Source organism: Cyprinus carpio, chromosome B3, assembly GCF_018340385.1.
Source record: "Cyprinus carpio isolate SPL01 chromosome B3, ASM1834038v1, whole genome shotgun sequence".
NCBI lineage: Eukaryota > Metazoa > Chordata > Actinopteri > Cypriniformes > Cyprinidae > Cyprinus > Cyprinus carpio.
This window is the reverse complement of record NC_056599.1, coordinates 31,057,555-31,079,792: the sequence shown is the minus strand read 5'-3', so window position 1 is coordinate 31,079,792 and position 22,238 is coordinate 31,057,555. Positions and strand designations below refer to the sequence as shown.

At 35.7% G+C, this 22,238-nt stretch overlaps 1 pseudogene; it reads left to right on the top strand.

The window, feature by feature from the left end:
* LOC109105480 overlaps positions 1 to 22,238 on the top strand; it is a 109,023-nt pseudogene that overhangs the window by 35,976 nt on the left and 50,809 nt on the right.

The following is a 22,238-nucleotide window of genomic DNA, read 5'->3' as shown; positions in this document are numbered from 1 at the left end:
GTAATTTTTTTTTTTTAATTAATACATTTTTTCAGCAAGGATGCATTAAATTGATACAAAAAATTACAGTCCTTTACAAAGAAATCAAATGTTCTTTTGAACATTATATTTATCAAAGAATCCTGAATCATCATGGTTTCTCCGAAAAAAATAAAAATAAAATAAAATAAATAAATAAATAAAAAAATTGAGAATGGTTTTAACTGCAATAATAATAATAGGCTAAATGTTTCTTGAGCAGCAAATCAGCATATTAGAATGATTTCTGAAGGATCATGTGATTGAAGCAATGATGCTGAAAATTCAGTTTTCCATCACAGGAATAAATTGTATTTTAAAACACATTATAATAGAAAACAGTAACTTTAAATTTCACAGTAGCGTTTTTCTTCTATATTTTATGAAATAAATACAGCATTGGTGGGAATAAGAGGCTTTTCAAAAACATTATATTAGTTATACAATAAAGCTGTCTACAGCTGCATGTAAAATAAATAAATAAATAAATAATCATAATAATAAAAATTCTAATCAATGTCAGACTTTGAGCAGTGGTGTACATTCTCTTAAAATAGATCCTAACATCTTATGTAGTGTTGCTGCTTAAGCAAATTGATCTTGTTTTGAAAATGTCTTTGTTTTAACTTGAAAATAAATAAATTTTTATTTTATTTTATTTTATTTTATTTTATTTTATTTTATTTTATACTCTTTGGGGTTTGAGATTCATTATGATGTAGTTTGCTTTTTGTGAATTTGATTTCACGTTAATTAAGTTTTTAATAGTTGTCAATGGCCAAACCATGACAAAAATATTATTATTTATGGTTTTTGTTAAAATCAATATTCAGTGTAATAAACCAGAAATCACTTCTGTTAGACAGAAGAAACTGCTATTGATGGTGAATAAAGCCAAGGATCTTGGCTATGCCGGAGAGGAACTGGAGGTCTGTGTACACTCTTTCAGGGCTGTGGTAGAGCTGTGTGTAATGGATGAGGAGGGTGTGTTTGTTTGTCTGTGTGCTTTCTTGTTAGCTGTGTTTGCTTTTGATTTTCACTGGAGTTTGGTTCTGTGACCGCAAGTACGTCCACGACTGCAAACTTGTGTTTACCTCACACACAACATGTACATTACCCCCCTTCATACCTCAGGTCTGTCTGAATCTCCCATAAAGCTTTAGTCAAACAAGTGGCAAGTCTGACTCACCCAACAGACCAAGCCATTCACCTCAGTGAGGGACCTCACACTTCCCAGAAAGACCTCCTGTCTTCAGTCGGTGTCCTCAGACTGTAGTTGAAATTCATGCTAGATTGGTGAGGTCTGGAGTCATTTTCTCTTCAGGGCCTGCAGCTCTTCTATAAGCTTAAAGGGGCCAATTTAGTTCCAGTGCTCTTACTATTACTGTCATGGGTTTAGATAAATGTAAAGCTGTTTGAATAGCCCCATTGAAAACAAAAAGACAGAAGTACATAGCATTAGAAACTATAGAAGATGCATTTAGGGCTCATTAAGCAAATTATATTCAAGTTAAAATATTTAACATAAAATGAGAGTAAGCAGTATTATGGAAGATATAGAATCAAGTTGGTGGTTCTAAGACTTTTAGTTGTATTCAGACCATAAATACTCTTTGGCAGAAATACTACACTCACCATTTTGTGTTGTCAGAAGGTCTACTGTGATTGATTTTAGTGAAATTGTTAATTCAAATGGTTTTCTTTGAACTTATTGACTAAAACTATACATAGAACCATTTGAAACAGGACCAAAGTACCATTTACTGTAACTACAGTAGGCTACATATTGTATGTCATAAATATCCTTTCTATTATTATAATTTATTGTTTGTTTTAGGGTTTAGGATGTTTTTCTAGTGATCCCCATGCAAAAAATAAAAATAATAATAAATAAAAAAAATGAAATAAAAAAAACAAGTAATTGAGTTCCACAAGAAAAAAAAAAGTTTAGATGGTCATGTAAGTTGGCAAATATTACCTGCAATCATGCTTTTTATTTATTTATTTATTTATTTGCATTTGAAATCCACATCTAAAAATAAGAATGACAATAAAATAGATTTTGTTGTTGATAGTGATATTTCTCAAGTTATCACTTTGCAGTTCATCCGAATCATTAAATGCAATAAGGGGCAGATGCTGAGGTTTATTTGTACTTCACATTAGAGTGCCAGTGTTTCTGGCTTAAAAGTGTCATTCACATACGAGGTTTCTCGAAAAAGAAAAGCATGCCATAGACTTGAGATCTACTCCAACCCCAGTTGTCCTTTTAAAATTCAGTAGGCTTGAGTTTTCAAATAAGCCTAGACACCAATTCTCAATCAGTGCAGAAGAGGTGTCCTGTTGTTGTGAGGCCTGTGGATTTGTCTGTTTTGTATAACAGCTGTATTGTTGTACTCGTCTTTGATCTCGTCTTTAGATGGGAGGATTTCCACAAGGTTTTTTCATACAGTAATAGCTCTCTTCACTCGGCATGTCTCCTCATATCCTGCAGTGCTACATATGTGGAGTGCTTGTGTAGTTTCTGGTGTCATTTTTTTCATTCCTTCCTGCTTCCTGCTTTCTTTTTACTTTCAGTATTCAGTTTGATGCAAATGCAGCTCCCTGGGCTGAATATATTTGCCATAAATTAGATCTGCACAGCCAGCAACTTACAGAGCACAGCAGAGGAACTGAGCTCCACGGTGAAGAAAAAAAACACGTGTCGCGGGGCGATTGATGGTTAGCCTCTAGACCCCTCAGACATCGTGAGCAGAATCCTAACAGTCTCAAACAACTGCCAGCAGCATTGACCCATGAGCCCTGTGTGGTTTGAATATGATTCAAGCCTGTATAAAACCGCAGGTGATATTTTGCCTGTAGTGTGTCATCGCGCTGGCTGATTTTGACAGATGTGGTTGCGGCAGGTTTGATTAGTGTAATTATTTTTATAGAAAGGGAACTTTAAACAAATACATGCTGATGAATGCTGATATTGGAATATTTGGATAGTGTACAGAGAAACTGATATCTGTCCTTTTTAATTGGGTAAACTTGTTTCAAGATTGATGCCAAAAACCAATGTAAGCTATGGAAGTCACTATTTAGGGTAAAACAACATACCGTTTCTTTAGCCTGCCTACTGTTTAAATAAAAAAACATAGAAGAATGTATATTCTTTTAGTTTTGTATTTTCGGGCCAACTTTAGACTGGGGTTATGCAGCATTCAGAATTTAATTGAAAATACCTCTTGAATTCCTAAATTTGAATTAAGGTAGCAAACAGCTAGAAATGCAATGTAAGGAAACAGAACTTAAATTTGAGTGTAATTCAGATAAAGATAATGAATGAAATTTAAAGAAATTCATATAGTATTTTACCTAGAAATGCAAGGTTTGGCACAACAAATGTAGCCTAAATGATTGTTTATTGGACAAAGCCTTACCTGAAAGTCTTGGACGGATGGATGGATGGATGCATGATAAGCTGTTTTGAATCTTTTTGTACTGTAATTCCTTAAATTACTCTTCTTGTAATTCAAAGTCTAATTCAAATTCCTGTGTTGCAGTCAGTTTAATTCAAATTTAAACACATGATTTGAAAGGGAGGGATTCCTAAATTCTGCATTTAGCACAACCGTGATTGGCAATAGGTTTACTGATGGAAAAAACATGATGTTGAAGTTAAAGTCTGGTGTGATGGATAATGTAGGTGCTCAGCCCTTCTCGCAGTAGCTAGCCAGTTGGGTGAAGCCCAACTCTGCCTGGTAGTTGCAGTCTTTTCAGTAATCTATGTTTGGGAAACCAATTCAGGTTTAGCAAACCAGTTAGCGTGAATGGAGCCCCCAAAGCTGTTGACTTTTTGAAGCTGTTGGATTTCAGAATTCATTTCTAGTCCTTCGGAAGATTAGTAACTAGTCATTTAGCAGACACTTTTATATAAAGCAGTTTAGTTATTACAGGACCGGTAACCCTGGTGTGCCTTACACAAGCACACTGGTGTGACTCATGAGTTGGCATTCCAAACAGGATCATGTGTTGGGATTTGAACCAACAACCTTTTTGTTTAAAGCCCAGATCTTTATCTGTTTGATTCTGTTAATGCTGGTTCATTGCTGCAAAGTCATCTCTAAACTTACTAATAATGTAAAAAAAATTCCCCATAACCCCTTTATTTCAGTCAAATTTCCTCTTGTTATCCACTTTCCTGTAGCTCAGCAACTCTACTCCAATGTTGCTATCCTTTCTTGCTGATAGAAACTGGCCTTTGGCCCAACTCAGGGTGAACTGCACGCCAAATGGAGTCTTACAATGTGGAGGAATACTTACTCCAGTCCTCCTCCTGAAAGATCAGTATGGAATCCAGCAGGTTGATTGAAATTACCACATGCTTCGGAGATTTTGGAGAATGTTAAGACCTGTTCTAGACCTGTTAACTATAAAGATAACCATAGTGCTAACTATATTAGCATCCACAACAATGCACAATAATATTCTGTTTTATTATATGTGCATGTTGCGATTTTACATGTTCGCAGTTTAATGTCAGATGGATTCTGGTTAGTCAGTGTTTTTATTGTTTATCAACTGGAAAAAAAACATCATGAAAGCAGTTCTAACAATATTGTTCCTTTAAGTCATTATCGTTATAGCTTTGGTGTAGATTTCCCTATTCTTATACAATTATTGCGATTATTAAATTGTTATAGTTATCGTTAAATTTATATTTATTGACCCTCAAGATGCAAAAATCCTTCATATCCCTAGACTGGTCCTCTAAAGAAAGATCTGTAGATCTTTATTCTGACCTTATAAATTTGAGGGTTTTACATGTAGTGTGTTTCGGGTTGTTGGGGTAGATGTGCTGGGGATCTCTTCAGCATCTGATTAGCGCATTCTGTCTGATTAGCAACAGACTGCAGCTCTTAATCAGCTTTTAATATCTCCTAATAATCCAATTTTATTGTTACATTCTGGCAGATACATGAAGCACATGGCCCTACTGGAATAGTCCAGAATGGACCCTCAGGAATGCCCCTGTGCGGCCAGATTTGGCTATACTTTGGTTACCTGTTTGCTGGTCCTTTCATAAAGGTCCATCAGTTTCATCTGGACTTTGCTGGAGGATCATTGAGAGCCCCTCATCTGTCAATGACTCCCTCTAGAAGAACATGTTATCATGGTAGTGCTCCTCTGTAGGCCCTTATTTTAGGGAGTCTCCCACAAATATGGTTGTTCTTGATTCTAAGGAAAGTATTGGAAAACGAGAAATATATCCGGTTCTTTGGGGGTGATCGGCCTCTTTGACATTCTTATCTCATGCTCTATATTACACCATTGAATTGGAGTTTGCTACATTGAGCCAGAGAAGTCAAGATAAATATGCAGTTGTGTGGTATTTGTTTCAGTTGCATTCAACTTTCATTATCAAATCATTTCAGTATGTCTTTTTGAGTACATTGGCTCTTTGTTGGATCTAGATATCCTTAAATCTTTAAACTAGAGGACAAACAGCTTTAACAGTGAAACCATTGTGCATATTTGAATGATTATAGTGTCTTGTCTCTGTGCATGTATGTACATGTTCGCTTGTTGTACGTTCATGCATGCATGCAAGTATTTTACTACTGTGTGTGTGCGCGTGCGTGTGTTTAGGTATGAATGTTTTTTTTTACTGACATTACTGGAATAGCTAAACCTGCTGATTAGAAGGGGTGTATATACTTTTGTCAATATGGTTTGTGTTGACAGTCTGAATGGAAGGTATAATGTAAATGTTTCCTTCTCACTCACTCACTCACTCACTCACAGACCAGCATTAACTTTCAGCTATGTAAATGGGGAAATATCATTAAACTTTTATTGTTTTAATATTCAGCTAAATATGAATACTGTAGACTTAACCCCAGTGGTTCCCAACCTTGTTCCTGGAGGCACACCAACAGGTGACATTTTGGGATGTGCTCCTTATCTGGCCCATCCATTTTGGAGTCTTTATTAAGTGTGGAAGTGTTTGTGGTTTTGCCAGACTTAGCTCATTTCTAGGGCCAAATTTTTAACCATAGTATAGCGAGGACACTCATTCAAAGACACCCACACACACACTGTAGTTAAGCACTTTGTCCTTATCAGTGATGCAGTGTCTGCAACACTTCTGTCCAATCAGAGGAACTTGAACACTAGACGGAATAAATACCTCAGCAGCAGTTTCAGCTGAATCTATTCTCTGGCTCTTTGAATGCTGGCAAAGAGGTTTTATAATCCAGCACTCAAGTTCAAACATACAATGGACTTTTCACAACTATAAGTTAAGGATGGACAGCCACATACTGTCAAAACATGATACTGTGCTGTAGAATAGTACATCCATTTTGTGTGTGCGTCTCTGTCCATTGTATGATTTCATTCAGTTTCTTTTCTATCAGATATTTTACTTACCTTTGTGTACAATATACTGTAATATTGAAAAGCTGCTTGTTTGTGTACTTGGGTGTATCTTGGATGTATCTTTTTGTTCAAAAATCCTCTCAATGCTAGTCATGGGCTTTGTTAACATTGCGCATAAATCCGATTTATCAAATCCAATTTTTATGACCGATTGTCAACTATCTTACTTTGCAAGTACTGAAACTGAATCTTTGTGTTCAGACAGTGTAATTGTTATAGTATATTGCTCTGTATTATATTAAATTATATTATTCATCTGTTTTTCTGTTCATGTGTATATATGTATAAACTGAGTTGTTGAAAAGGTTGAACGAACAGATTTGAGTCAGATCTGAATTTCCTGAATTTTGCTGTCTCTCCGAACAAAGGCATAATTTTTATATCAGGTTTTATACAAGAATTTGAAAATCAAAAAAAAAAAAAAAAAAAAAACAGTGTAGGGACTCTTTTTGAACACAACAGGCAGAACACACAAGAGAGGTTAAGAGAATCTGAACAGAGAGAAAAAGTTTGAGAGATACAGCTGAATAGCTGCTATTGAGTGGGAGAAAAAGAGAAAAGAGGAGGAGGAGGAGGGTGCGTCTGTCCGCCTCGTTGATGAGTGAACATTTGTGTATGTGTGTGTGTGTGTGTGTGTGTATCGGGGGGATGTATGATCTTGGCGCATGCGCCAGTACCTGGCAGTCGCCCTCAAGACTGCAGATAACTCTCTCTCTTCTAAGCATCACTCGTCCGAACATTTTTCCTGTTCTTTTCCCATTTTTTATTCTCTTCTTTCTTCTTTTTTATTAACCTGGACTTCCATTCAGTCTTCAATTATTTACCATGTATCTGGATTTGACTTTGTTGGGATGTGGATTCTTTGAGCCGACAGAGGTGAGCTACAAGGTCCTGAGGTTTTTGTGTGGTGCTGACAGATTTTGGGGGCTCGTCCGGATAAGCGATTTTTAGCAACAGGCTCCAAGGAATTTTCTTTGCCTGGCACGAATATCCTGATAGATTTGGACAACTTGAAGATCCTGTAGGACTTGATGCCATCTTGGGTCCTTCACTGAATCAAAGGTTAGCAGAAACTCTGATGACCACGTCCCCCATCTGTCATCTCACAAGAGCGATGATTCGGGTCTCACTGAGGTGTTTGACTTTTCCACCTGTGTGGCTTCCTTGACGGCATGTGAGTATGATTTCTGTGGTGGTCTTTGGTAACTGATCACCGAATGAGCTTATAACAGCAGAAATGAGAATACTGCAGGGAAATCAAAGCCAAATCTCTGGCACACATACACTAACACATTCAGTCACTTGATCACTGAAATATTAACACCTACACTGCTGTGGGCAAACAGACGCACACACAATCACATAGTCACCTACATGATCCCTCCCTATCAGTATTCCTCGCCCACTCATGGGTGTCAGCAGAGCGAGAGGATCTCTGTGTGCGTATGTGCCTGGATCTGTAATCTGCATTTCTCTGTGTGCGTTTGAAAGACGTCTCTAGTGCCTCTTCTCTTCCTTTGTGGGTGAGGGATGTACAAATCCTTTCTTTACTGGTTTGAAGCACTCTTCTGTGTCCTCCAGGGCATGTTGCGAAGTACAGATTGGTGGTGTGCTGGATGTTTCCAAGCGTGGGATGTAAGCCAGAACATGGTGATTGGGATAGCACAGGACATTTTGAGGGAAACAAATTGAGCCCACTAAAAGTGGCATTTGCTTACTCGTTACAGCGCAATCAGGTAAACTGCACAAATGCGGCACCATAATCTGTATTAAACGTACTTTCAATGCACGATTCTTTGCTAGTCTTTACCGAGTGCTAGGTTGTAAAGGATACAGCAGATAGCAGCAATCCAGCATACTTTGGAGGGACTGTACAGCATCGCCACAGGTAACAGTGCATGCAAATTTGGTATTCTGTGTCTGAATATGCCCACTTCCCTACTGTACAATAGGCAAATAACAGTAAGTTATTTGCCAGTTGTGACTCCTCTCTCGTGGCCTGATCCTGCAACTGATTATGTAAGACACATGACAATGCTAACAGAACAAATGTAATGTATCTGGATTTCATTTATACTACCCATAGAAGATACTATTTTCTCCATTAAATTGAGTACCTTCTAAAGACATTATGCTAAAGCTTTTTAATTGACTAATCGGTTAGCATTACAGCTTACTATTTTAAGCTATCACACATTAAAAGATGAAGTTCCTAAAATATCTTGTATTGTAGGTACTTTCTTTCAAGTTAAGCTTTAAGCTTAGCTTAGCTAATTTTTCTATAGAGTAGGTTGTAGTTTAGCTTGCTAAAAAACACTGCCTAAAAGGTGGCATGCTTGTGCTGAAAAAAAGGAAAATCCATTAATTTTATTAACTCATTACCAGACTCTTGGTCTTATCCTTTGAAATGCTTTTCCCCAGCCTTTAATGCAGCCAATTCCAACTGTTGCTTGTTTTGGGGAGTTTCTGTCTTTAGTCTCCTCTTCAGCTGGTGAAATGAATGTTTATTTGGATTTAAATCTGGAGATTGATTTGAGCAATCTAAGACTTTACATTTCTTTGCCCTGATAAACTCCTTGACTGAACTGGCAGGGTGTTTTGGGTCATTGTCCTGATCCAATATGAAGTGCTTTCTAATAAGTTTGGTGGCATTTTCTTGAATATTGGTAGCCAAGATGATTTTTTACCCTTCCAAATTCATTATACTACTGCCATCATACATTAAGTCATCATTAAAATGAAGAGGTCCTGTTCTAGAGACAGCCATGCATGCCCATGCCATGACACCACCTCCACCAAGCTTTACAGATGAAGTTGTATGCTTAGGATCATTTGCAGTTCCCTTTTTTCCTCGACGGAGGGAGCTCCACCCTTTTGCTCTCCAATCACTTAGATAAAGGTCAATCTTTGTCTCATCGGTTCATCAACTCAGTTCCAAAACTCTACTGGAGTCCTGCTCGCCTTTTGTGAAGAATCTTGCCTTTCTATTTTTGGTGCTGATCAGAGTTTTGCCTCTTGCTGTGTAGCTTCTGTAATTCTGTGTCAGATTCTCCTGCGGACTGGAGATTGTCAGAGCATCACCTCAGCTTTCTGGAGGTTGTTGGTGATTTTACAGACATGTATTTCCTAGGTTTGAAATTTTCATAGCTTTTATGATTTGTCTGTTCGTCGGTGTTCGTAGCAAACACCCGCAAGGTCAACTGCTGTAGTTGTTTTTCTCAGCCGATCAGGTCATTGTTGTTGGTGCTGATGTCGCCGGTAGTTTCCAAACTCTTGATTTCTCCATGCGCTTTGTTTTCCCTATAGTTGACTGTTGACATAGGGTCATATATTGACTTCCTGTTTGTTCTTTTTAGCATCGCACATTGCTTGCTTTTCTTTCAGAGTCGGCTTCCTCATCTTCATCCTGGTTTGTGTGTGTCATCATCGAATGCAAGACTTAGAATGCAGAAACAATTGATATAACTGATAAGACACATTTCCTGCTTTTAATATCTGAAGAATCAATACAACAGGACACAGCTGAACACTTAGAAAGACCTGTGAGGCAACTGTTCCAATACTTATGCTCACATCAGATAGGGACATGAAACTCTAAAAGTGCTGATCTTCTTATCTAGTAAAACATCTTTGTGTTGAATCACCCATTAATAAAATGTGACATTCTGTAGTTTTGTCTCATATTCATCTTTTAATCATATTTACAGATTTATTGACTCCACAGCAAACAGAACAATTTTGTCTTAACTATTCCAATACTTATGGAGGGCACTGTATATTTTGTTTGTTAAATCAAAATAAGACAGAGGAGACCTTGCCATTAAAGGCAATATTAGCAGTTCAGGGCTGAACATATGTTGCTGTAACATTTCTGCCTCACCACGAATCAGTTTTCCCACTGAGATAAGTGAGGTGGGCTAAGTGTGTAGGATTATGTGGTGCCTACATGCTTTCGTTCTCTTTTTCTTTCTCTCTGCCTCTCTTTCCACCCTGTCTCTCAGGGCTGGGTTAAGCTGCTGACACAGCGTATGTACAGGATTTATCACGGCTGTTGCTAGTCAGATCAGACAGACTTGAGTCTTACAGTTAGTTCATACATAAAATTCACTGAGAGCTCTAAAGGGCTCTTTGCATTGTAATATAACAGTGTATGAGACTTCCATTAGCTTCTATATTGTGTTTAAGTAGTTCATTGTTTGGCATCTTTAGACCTCTTTGTCTTATCTGAGCGACATTATAGAGTTCAACCATATATGTATGGTATTATATGCTTTCTTACTCTCATAATTTTTATAGATGTGACATATAACTTTGAATATAGTTGAATCTTAGTAATGGTGTTTTTAAAAGTATCTTTATCAGATAGAGCTGGGTGATGTTATAATGACATTTGTGAGCAGCACTGTAAATATTGCAAATGTAAGATTTGAAAGCAATTTGTTAATCATATTCATGCCAACTAATTTATTTATATATATATATATATATATATATATATATATATATATATATGCGTGCGTGTGTGTGTGTGTATGTGTGTGTGTGTATATCTATATATATATATATATATATATGTATGTGTATGTATCGTATATAATATATATATATATATATATATATATATATACTGTATTTTACTTATTGCATTTAAACATTTTGGATCACATAGGCAGAAGAAAAATATATATATATATTGGCATTTGAGTTCTGTTTAACTGACTAAAAATCCCTGAGAGAGACATGTATAGAGATAGAGATTTAATATTGTCTGCAAAATATGATTTTTTTTTTACTATACAGCTCTACTAACAGGACAGGGCAGGATGGTTTCTTGGCTGGTGGTGTTTCTAAAGATTGGTGGAGTTAACTTTGATGTGCCATGGGCAGCTGGGCCTGACTAGTAACCGGCAGATAAAGGCTCAGTTTGGATGTAGACCACCTCGAGTGAAATGAGAGAGAGAGTGAAACCAGAAAAAGAGAGGGATATCTATTTGACTCTTCCAATATCACTTCTGCAGAAGTCTGTGTGTGACCAGAGAAAAGACTAAATTATTCATCAGTGGCAGACTACACCCGAGGATCACATTTCTAGATGTACACACACTTACTTTTGCAGTACATTTGCGAGTCCAATGTGAATGCCTGAACCCATGCTCACTAATAGGCTCTCTTTCAGTGATGAGTGAATATCAACTAATCTAAGAAAGTGTGTCTGGTCAAGCATAGTACAAATCTGGGGGGATTTTTCTTTTCTTTTCAGTAACACCATTTACTATTTTGTCTGAATGAAAAATGTTTTTGATCCAAGGCAAGGATGGAGAGTATTTCAACAGTTATTTCAGTCTGCCTAATTCATAAAATAATTATAATAGTACTTTACAATGAAGTCTGATTTGTTAACATTAGTTAATGCATTAGCTAGCATTAACTAAAAATGAGCAATATATTTCTTACAGCATTTATTAATATTCTTTTTAATGTTTCTTCATTCATGTTAGTTCACAGTGCGTTAACTGATATTTTAAAATTACCATTTAAGATGATGTAGCTGATAAATGATGCAGAAGTATTGTTCACTGTAAGTTCAACTAATTCAATTAAATAACATTAATAAATAGAACCTTATTGTAACATTTGACCATTATCATTAACCACTTTTAACTACATTTAAAAGCAGGTGGATTAACCCTTATGAAAATTAACCATGGCTTTATACAGATAAAACCAAAAAACCATGGTTACTGTAGTTAAATCATAAACTGATTAACAAATTAACCATGGTTTTGCTACACTAACCATAGTTTAACCAAGGTTTTTGTTGTAAAACTCTGATTATACAAATGGTAATAAATCTGCCAAAAAATGTGGTTATTACTTTTTTACTATAATAAAACCATGGTTAATTTTTGTAAGGGAACTTATGTCTTGCTGCATGTATTGAGTTTTTTTTTTTTTTTTAAACCGTAAATGCCAATCAATGTTGAAAAAAGATGTCCTTCTTGAAATTTAGGATTCTTTAATGAATAGAATGTTCATAAGAACAGCATTGATTTAAAATAGAAACCTTTTAAAACATTTTTGTATCAATTGAATGCATCCTAACTGAATAAATGTATTCATTTCTTAAAAAAAAAAAAAAAAAAAAAAAAAAAACATAGTAACACTAAAACTTTTGAACAGTGTTTGGTCGCTTAGAAAAGTAATAACACACTTCTCCTTAAGCAAAAGGAACAATCGTGTAAGTTAAACACTTTCCCCAAGTATGAGCAATAGTGATGCTTGCTTAGCACACAGCTCTAAAAAGCAGGTAAAAGCTTTTGTGAGGTCAGCTCTAAATGGCAGTCTCATTAGGAGAATCAAAGTGGGTAAGAAGTCTGAATCATAATAGAGGATGTGAGATGTCTGAAACGCTCGTGTGAGGAGTCTTTGAAATAGATCATGTTGAATCTCGGTGTTTTATAGCCTCTCAGCTCTCACTCAACTCTAATGCACATCGATCTTTTATACTTCTTACTCATTTTGTATATGTTGTGACTTACGAAACATGTCTCATTTAGATTCTCACCGAAGTCGTGAAAAAGTGATGATGTGATGTGAACAGCAAATGGGTAAATGAAGAAATGTGCAGGGCTGAGTTAATGGATGAAGGTAGTATCTGGAGGACAGGCCGAAGGTCTTGGAGTACGAGGTATGTCCCTAGTGTCACAGTGGAACTGGGCCACCATATGGAACGATGGCTCTCTGCCATCAAAGCACAACACACAGTGCCCGTTCGCAGTTATGTGGGCGTACGGCGGCAGCTGCTGGGTGGCCACGGGAAGGTTTTCTGTGGAGCGAGTCAGTTTAAATCACCTGAAACCTTTGTTCCACAGGTCAAAGAACATTTAGAACTCCAGAATGAAGATGATAGCAGACATCGCTAATGATTGCTAATTCTTTAGCTTGCTGAGAGAAATGCTGCATCATTTTATGACCTTATTGGTCCAATGCCATCTAGAGTTTGAAGGACCTGGAGGAGGAATACAGTACATGCTGTTTACTGGTGAAGAGACGCAGCATTAGAATGGGAATTGTTCATTGTATCTGTTTTGGATTAGATCCACTGGTGAATAGGATTTTGGGTTTAGTTTGTGCATGGTTAATTGCTAGTTTTGTGTATACACTAGTGCTCAAAAGTTTGGGGTTGGTAATTTTTTTTTTAATTGATTTTATTTTATTTTATTTTATTTTGTTTTAAAGTTTTGTAGTCTCTAATTCTCACCAAGACTGCATTTATTTGATTAAAAATACAGCAGAAACTAATATTGCGAAATATTATTATAATTAAAAACGACTGTTTTCTATTTTAATATATTTTTATAAATATAATTTCTTCCTGAATTTTCAGCATCATTACTCCAGTCTTCAGTGTCACATGATCCTTTAGAAATCATTCTGATATACTGATTTGGTTCTTATTGTTATCAATGTTGAAAACATTTATGGTGTATTTTTCATTTCAACATTTTTCGAACCATGGTACTTTGTCTTTTTTTGCCTTTTGATCTGTCATTTTTGATTTATTTAATGCAAACTCATTGAATAAAAGTATTAATTTTGTAGACGGCAAACATTTCATTTATTTACACAGAACTTGCTTTGGATGTAATTTTAACCCCATCCAGATCTATTCCTTCCCTTAATTACTGTGCATACATAATATTAATATTTTATATATAATCCTGCCAATCCCTGTACATGAAACCAAAGATGTCCTGTGTTAATAACTGTAACTCAGAAGTAATTTAGAAAACAAATCCTATCCAAATAGTGCATTTGATTCCTTTTGAAAGTAGAGTAGTAAGGCAGGAAATGATTGCATGTACTTCAGGAAATATTACGAGCCAGACTCAAACCTGCATCGCCCACATGAGCGCCACTGTTCTGATCGTGCCGATTAAAATGCCAGCAAAGGTCACAGTGACAACACAAAGGGTCTGTGATTTGACATTTTTTGCACACGCTCTTGTCAAACTGTATGACATGTGATCTTAAAGACATGAAATGAAGCTCCTGATGATATTCATTTCACGCAGGACAACAAAGCTCTCAGTGGGGATTTGTGGGAAATGATCTTGTTCGCTCTCTCTGTATCTGTGGTATTATTTCCAGGCTCTGTCAGTGTGCGGTTGGATGACGAGTGATGGTTCTGTTCCAGGCTCAAGGGCACTGGGCCGATCCGGGCTCAGATTTAGTGGGCTGTTTTGATTAGGCGAGCAGGTTCTGCTATCAGCCTACATAAATTAGAGAGCAGCTCTCTGGCTCCCACTGGGCTCATATCAGCTCATAAAGGATGTGTCTGTTTTCTGAGAGGCTGTAAAAACACTTGTGTAATAAAGTACATCTGAAGTATGCGTTGATTAGTTCCCAATCGGTGTTGTTCATTTACCCCTCAATGTGTGTTCTCTGATAAGGGGCTTTATGGCTGCATACGATTCAGTGTGTTAAACTTACACAGGATAGATTTACTTCTTTACTTCAGAGTCACCTTTCCATTTGCAGTTTGCAAATTTAACCAGAGGGTTTTAAAGTTAAAGCAGACGTCTTGAAAGTGCTTTCAAGAGAGTAAAAAGAGCTTAATCTGACAGACAAAAAGCTAGACAGCCTTGCTCTCTACATAGGCAGCTGTCATCTAAAACCTGTTTTTTTGCTTCATGTCTCCATATATAAGTGCAAGGGACTAGAAGTGCCACTTATAAAGAATTCAATCATAAATTAAAAAATTACTGTTCAAACTGACAGATAAATAGTATCTACCTTATTCTTCAGCGTGGAAGTAAGCCGTTTTCTGTGAATGTATGAGACTTCTGGTTCATTACTGTAGCTGCTCTAGGGAATAAAAAGAAGAATAGCAAAGTGCAGTAAATGGTAAAACTGTTTGCACTACAAACCAGTGTTCATAATTAATATAATACTTTAAAATAATATGGAAAGATGCACCAGTCTGCAATATCAAGCAGCAAAACAAGCTGTTTTGTACAGCTAAAAGTAGCTGGAAGTGGATTACACTGGAGTCCAGACACATTCCATTTAAATTCAATTTACGGGAAATATAAGGTGGATATTCATTAGTTTATAAATAAATGGAAAATATGACTGGTTAAATGTAACAATAAATTAAATGTAACAGTAAACATTAAATTTGCATTTTTATTAGCAATTGCAATTTGTTTTTGTCATCTTTTTTTTTTGCATTTAAACCTGATTTATTAATTTAATACATGAATAAAAATGTTTTAATGTTACATTTAACTGCCATCTTATATGTTAATTAAACTAAATTATTTTAAAAGTCAGTTTATTTATAATTTAGTCAATTATAGTAATGAATTAATTTATGTAGTTTGTTAATTGCAACATAAATCTAAAATCCGCACAATTTTTTTATTATTAGATATATTATTTATTTGGTTTATTGATGAATTTACTGCATGCAGTTGTTATTTGTATTTAAGTTGTATTAAAAAAAATATGGAAAAAAATATTATAATAAACAAAAAATGTATTGTAATCATCACAAAAAATACTGTATTTATTGTTTTTATTTTTATTTTATTAAGCTTCTATAAGTAGTCTCTTATTCTCACTAGACTGGATTTATTTGAGCAAAAACAGTAGAAACTATAATAATGTGAAATGTTATTATAATTTAAAATAACTGTTAAATTTTAATACATTTTAAAATATAATAAATTTTTGATGTAGAGATAAAAAAATATATTTTTGTAATCATAACAAAAAAAAATTATTTTTAGATTCTATAATATATTATTATATATAGTATATATCATATAATCTTATTACATATGAATTAACTAACCCATTTTAATTTGTCTGTTTATTTTGTTTATTTTAATTGTTTTAAATGAGTAAATTAATAGCTAATTATTTTAAGTGGCTCTCTCAATTAGTCGTCCATTGAGAGTATGCCACTGTAGTATCATCACTGTGATGTAAAGGGTATGTGAGTTTGACGTTCTAATACACTTGCTGTTCTTCCTCTCTTAACAGTAAGCCGGTCCTTCTCCAACCCCTGCCATCCAACCCTCACTCATGTTGACCGATCTGGTTTGTGCCACCTCTCTCTCTCTCTCTCTCTCTCTCTCCCACCTTTAAGCCTGTTCCTCCTCTTCACCTCTCTCCCACTTAGATTTCTTTCATCTCGTGGAGGGAGCGGGCGGCACTGTAAATCCGCTTTTCTGATGTGTCCTCGGCTTGTGCTGCTTTTCCTCATCGTAGGCACAGTATTCCTCAGAGTGTCATCACTGTGACACTGCATCCACCCCTCTGGCAGCTCTCAATCCCACCACGGTCATGTGACATGAGAGATGTGAGACGGACCCCTGATTACTCTGCAAACGAATCATAAACCAGCAAATACTTCACAGTTAAGGCATTGCTTAGATTTACCAGTTTAATCTGCCGTTTTGAAAATTCCTAGCCTTTTATAAGAGTACATGTTTATAAAATGTAAAAAAAATTGGGGAAATGTATGAATTCCTGTCCACCTGTAGAGCTGAGACAAGACTGAATTGCTGATCATTTACATCCCGTTTTGTAAAATCTAAATTCTGTCCTCACATTTCCACCTAACTAACAACTCCAACTAAATAAAAAAATAAAATTTTTATTATATAAAATAGAAGTAAAATAAAAAAAATATAAAAAATAACATCATTTTAATTAAACAATAAACTTTTTAATAAATAAAAAATAATTAATCAAAAAAAAACAAATAAAAAAAAAAATATATACATTTTCTTTAATAATATTTTTTTTTATGCAAAACATGCATGACACATTTATGCATGTTTTTTAGGCATGGTTTTTTTTTAATTTAAGAGAATACATGTTTTTTGTCAAATTAATTTGAACATTTATATGATTTTATATGATTAATGTTTCAAATAATTTAAATCATTTCTTAAATAAAAATATAATGTTAATGTTAATTACTAAATTATATGCATAAAATAATTTATAAATACAATTAAAATGAAAATATTATATAAATAAATATTATTCAAATATAGATGTAAAAAAAATCTTTATAAATAAAAATGATTGATATGTATTTTATTTATAAAATAATTTTTAACATTCGTTTTCTGAATAAATAATTTTACAATAAAAATTGTACTTGACTTTGTATCTCTATAAAAACATGCATGTTTTTATACTTTTTTTTTAATTTTAAAGAATACATTTTATTAAATTAATTTTGAACATTTTATGATTTTTTAACTTTTTAATGTTAATGTTTCAAATAAAATAAATAATTATTCAATGAAAAGAAATGTACTGAAATGTACAACTTTCTACTGTATGTCTATAAAAATACTTCTTAGATGTATATGAAATCACTTTGGTGAATTTAAATTGATGTGACCACCAAAATAAGATTTCTCATACTTGACCTGAATATAGTATAATGAAATATATATAATGAAAGTGCTTTGCAGTGCTGCAAAAATGATGGCTGTGAACTGAATGTGCTTCACATTGAAATTCAGTGTGCTTTTAGTGTAGACAGGCATTGTAGCAATTTAGTTTTGTTTTGTGTCATTCTATCCATTTCCTACATCAGGCACCTTATGGGGCGGCAGTAGTGGCACGCTGTTTGCAGAGTGTAAGCAAACTGAAACATACTGCAACTACAGTGACACATGAAGAGTGTGTCTGTGTTGTCTGTATGTGTGGTAACTAGCAGGTAGGTGCTTCATTCATCAGTCTTTCCTCTCTTATCCTCTCTTCCTGTCTGTGCCATCTGTCGCTGTGGCCAGACTGGGCACAACATGGCCTCTTCCTGTCTGACGCCATCCTATGACGCAGCCTAGATGCAGTGGACACACACTGCGAATTCAGACAGAACATAAAACTCCTCAGAGAATCTCATGAAGAAACAAAACACACTGCATTTATTTTCTCTGCTGATTGGGAGCCTGATTGTTCATTGTAGTCCCTGGCTTTCATTCATTCTGCAGCACTGAAGCGGATAGTGTGTGATGATTAACGCCCGAGGGTTCGATCTGCTCACTCTGCCTCGGCTCTCTTGCCGTCTGCTTGTGTAAAAGCATTTCGCTTCAGTCCACGTCCTGCACTGCAGTAGCTCCAAATTCAGGAAGACACAATGAGCGATTGCGCATCTGACAGCTCGTCGTGTCTCTGAAGGAGATTTATTCCTCTTCTGCTGAGGACAGAGCGAATGTGAGAGTGTTTAGAGAGTCTCGGAGGAGTCTTGAATCATGCAAACTGCCTCATTTGAGGACGGAGAATGATGAGATTACATTTTTTTTTTGGGTGTGGTTCTGATGCTTTAGATCCACGTCTGGCCTACACAGCATTTTTGGACATCGTAGGTGCATTTGGACATTTTAGTTTGTGTATGATTTAGTTTGCAAAATGATGTCTGGAAATCTGCACATTTGTGTTTTATTTGATCAAATGTTATGCCAAAGATGCTGGAGCACTGTGAGAGAGGAAATGAGAGAAAGAGGTGAGCCGCAATCCGATATGAAATGCATGAGAGTGTATGATTAATATATTGAGTAGAAAATATGTATAAAAAACAAAAGTTAGATTGAAAGAAACAGAAATAGAGAGAAAAGAGAGAGAAAAACAGAGATTGCTTGACATCAGCAGAGTCCAGACCCCACCCATCCCCAGCAGTGCAAACACACACACACACAAACATGGTCAATTTACTGGCCCATTTAAAAATAAAAACTGGGAGCAAAACAAAATTAAAACCCTAATTTTTTTACACAACGCTCTGATCTCACACTTATGATAATAACCACATGAGAGATAAAAAACACACCACACCCTCCCCCCTCCGCCAAAAAAAAAAATTAGTATAATTAATAGTTAATGAAAGAAAGACTCATGGTGGCGTTTTTAATGCCAGCACAAACAGTGCACACACTGCATTGTAATGGGCTTCACTGTCATCTGGCATACAGAAGTTGCCATTTATTCATTTTGATTCATTCAATTTAATTTTTCAATGAGATTTCTTTAACAAAATTAATACTTTTATTAATATTTAATACTTCAATTACTTTTTTTTTAGCAAGGACACATTAAACTGATCAAAAAGGACAGTAAAGATTTATGTTACAAAAGATTTATGTCAAATAAATGTTCTTCTTTTGAACTTTCTATTCATCAAAGAATGAATCATCAAAAAAGTGTATCACAGTTCACATAAACAGCAACATGACTGTTTTCAACATTCATAATAGTAATAAGTGTTTCTTGATCATCATATTAGAATGATTTCTAAAGGATCATGTGACACCGAAAGCTGAAGTAATGGCGGCTAAAAGATTCAGATTTACCATCACAGCAATAAAATCAATTTTAACATATATCAAAATAGAAAATAGTCATTGTAAACTGTAATTATTTTCTTTCTTTATTTTTATTTTCTTTCTTTATTTTTTATTTATTTATTTATTTATATATTTCTTTATTTTATATTTTTTATTTCTTTATGTTTTTATTTTATTTTATTTCTTATATTTCATTTTATTTTATTTAAGTCCTGAATCAAACAATATGGTGCACTAAAGTCTGCATCAAAAAGAATTTCTGAACAACTCGAAAAGCAATCAGACTCAAATCGTGAAGCCCTTGAATAATTTTGCTGACTTCATTTGGTTTGTTCAGTCATCAATCTGTCATTCTACAACCTTCACCGATGAGTCATGATTCCTGTCGCTCATCTGCATCATCAGTTTCCAGCTGATCCTTTGATTGAGTTTGCTTCCTTCCCTGAGCACTGCAGCAAGAGTAAAATGTAATTTAGCATCCCAAGGCGTCTGAATTTCTATTTAGACTCATCATTTCTATGTCCGTTTCACACTTAGCATGTTTATGTCAAATCAGTTCTGAAGTCTGATATGAACACTGTGCTTTGTTGTTCTGAATTACCAGCCAGGTTAGTAAAAATGTCTTTAATTGTCACATTCTTCTACTGTCATGGCGGAGGTAGTTTGAAACACATCTTGCTAAGCAAACAGGTACACAATCAAAATTGCAAAGGTGTATCAGTGTTTATGTGTGATGTCCACTCACACAACCTTGACAGCTACAGGCATCTGACAACATGTTCAGTCTTTCTTTCTAGCTCTCCTTCTTTGCTCTGTTTCGTCTTTTCAGGAACACTGATAGAGGAGTGTTAATAAGCTGAATTGACTAACTGCATGTGTTTGTGACTCCAATATGCAAATAAGCCTTCTTTGTGCTCGTATGATTGGTCTCTTGAGTGTATCTTGCTAACGTAAAGTATTAGAACGTTGGCTTCGTTCTGGAATCCATCTCTTTCTGTCTCTCTGCAGGCAGTGACTCTGTGGAGGGCGAGTGTGTGTTCGAGGGGGATTACGCTGTCCCTCCTCTCCCGGTGACCGAGGGCATGCAGCACATTCGGATCATGGAGGGTGTGTCGCGCTCTCTCCCCTCGTCTCCTCTGCTGTCCCACCAGGCCCTCAACATGCGTCTCCAGCCGCTCAAGAGACTGCCAGGTAACACTGCTTGTGTTTGTAGATGTGTGCAGTGCTATATGTGATGCAGTTGTGCTTGTGTACTGTATGTATGTATGTATGTATGTGTGTGTGTGTGTGTGTGTGTGTGTGTGTGTCAGCGAGAACCACCTCCTGTTTCCCATCTCAAACACTCCAGCTGAATGCCAGAACTCCTACTGAGAGCACAAATGCCTTAACCTTACACACAGGGAGAGTGTGAACGAGTTTGTGTGTGTATGTGTGTGTGTGTGTGCGTATGTGTGTTTGAGAGGTAGCGAAGTAGCAGTGTGTTATTTTTAGATATGTCAATTTACATGTGGATTAGTGTAAAAAATTAAAATTTACATCGAAAGTTTATCTATCTATCTATCTATCTATCTATCTATCTGTCTATCTGTCTGTCTGTCTATCTATCTGTCTGTCTGTCTGTCTGTCTGTCTGTCTGTTTGTCTATCTATCTATCTATCTATCTATCTATCTATATCTAATTGTGTAAGGACCATACTTTGTGATGCTTTTGTTGTCTTTGACACTGCACTTCTGTTAGCAGCCACAAGGGTGCAGTAATTATATTCTTTTCATCCTTCAGTTTTCTTCCTTGCTTTTTTTGTCTCTGTGTAGAAGTAGTTCAGCTGAAGGACTGTTAGTGTGCACCATTAAAACTGTTTCAGAAATGCTAATCGCCTCCTCAGAGAGCATCATGTTGTTTTCAGCAAATGCTGTCAGTGGCAGTTCTGCAACACTGTATTCAAACACTCAGACAGTAAGCTGAAAATATTCAGGTTTTTGTTGTCTGTTATTACAGTGAATAAAGGCTGGCAGAAATATATCTAAAATATATGAAATTGTCCCGCTGAGTTTTCGGTGGGCCCTCTAGCTTCCCCTTGCAGTCTAGTATAGTGGTTAGCAAGCATACCTTTTTTTTTTTTTAATATGGCTACTGACCTGATCTTTTTGCCCCCTTTTTTTCTCCCACTATTTTTCCCGCCTTTCTGTGCTTTCCTGCTCTAAAGTAAAGTGGTGAAAGATCAGAAATAGGATCTACTTAGTGAACTGAGTTCATGGTCTTGTTTGTATCCTCTCTTTAACCTCCCCGGCTGGAACCCCCCCCCCCAAAAAAGCCTGGATCACCACCAGTGGCTTTTCCATCCACGCATTGTTTTTCCTGCTTTTATCATTTCCGAGTTGTTCCAGTGAGCGCGTCCCGTCCAGTCCTGTCCGCGGAAGCTG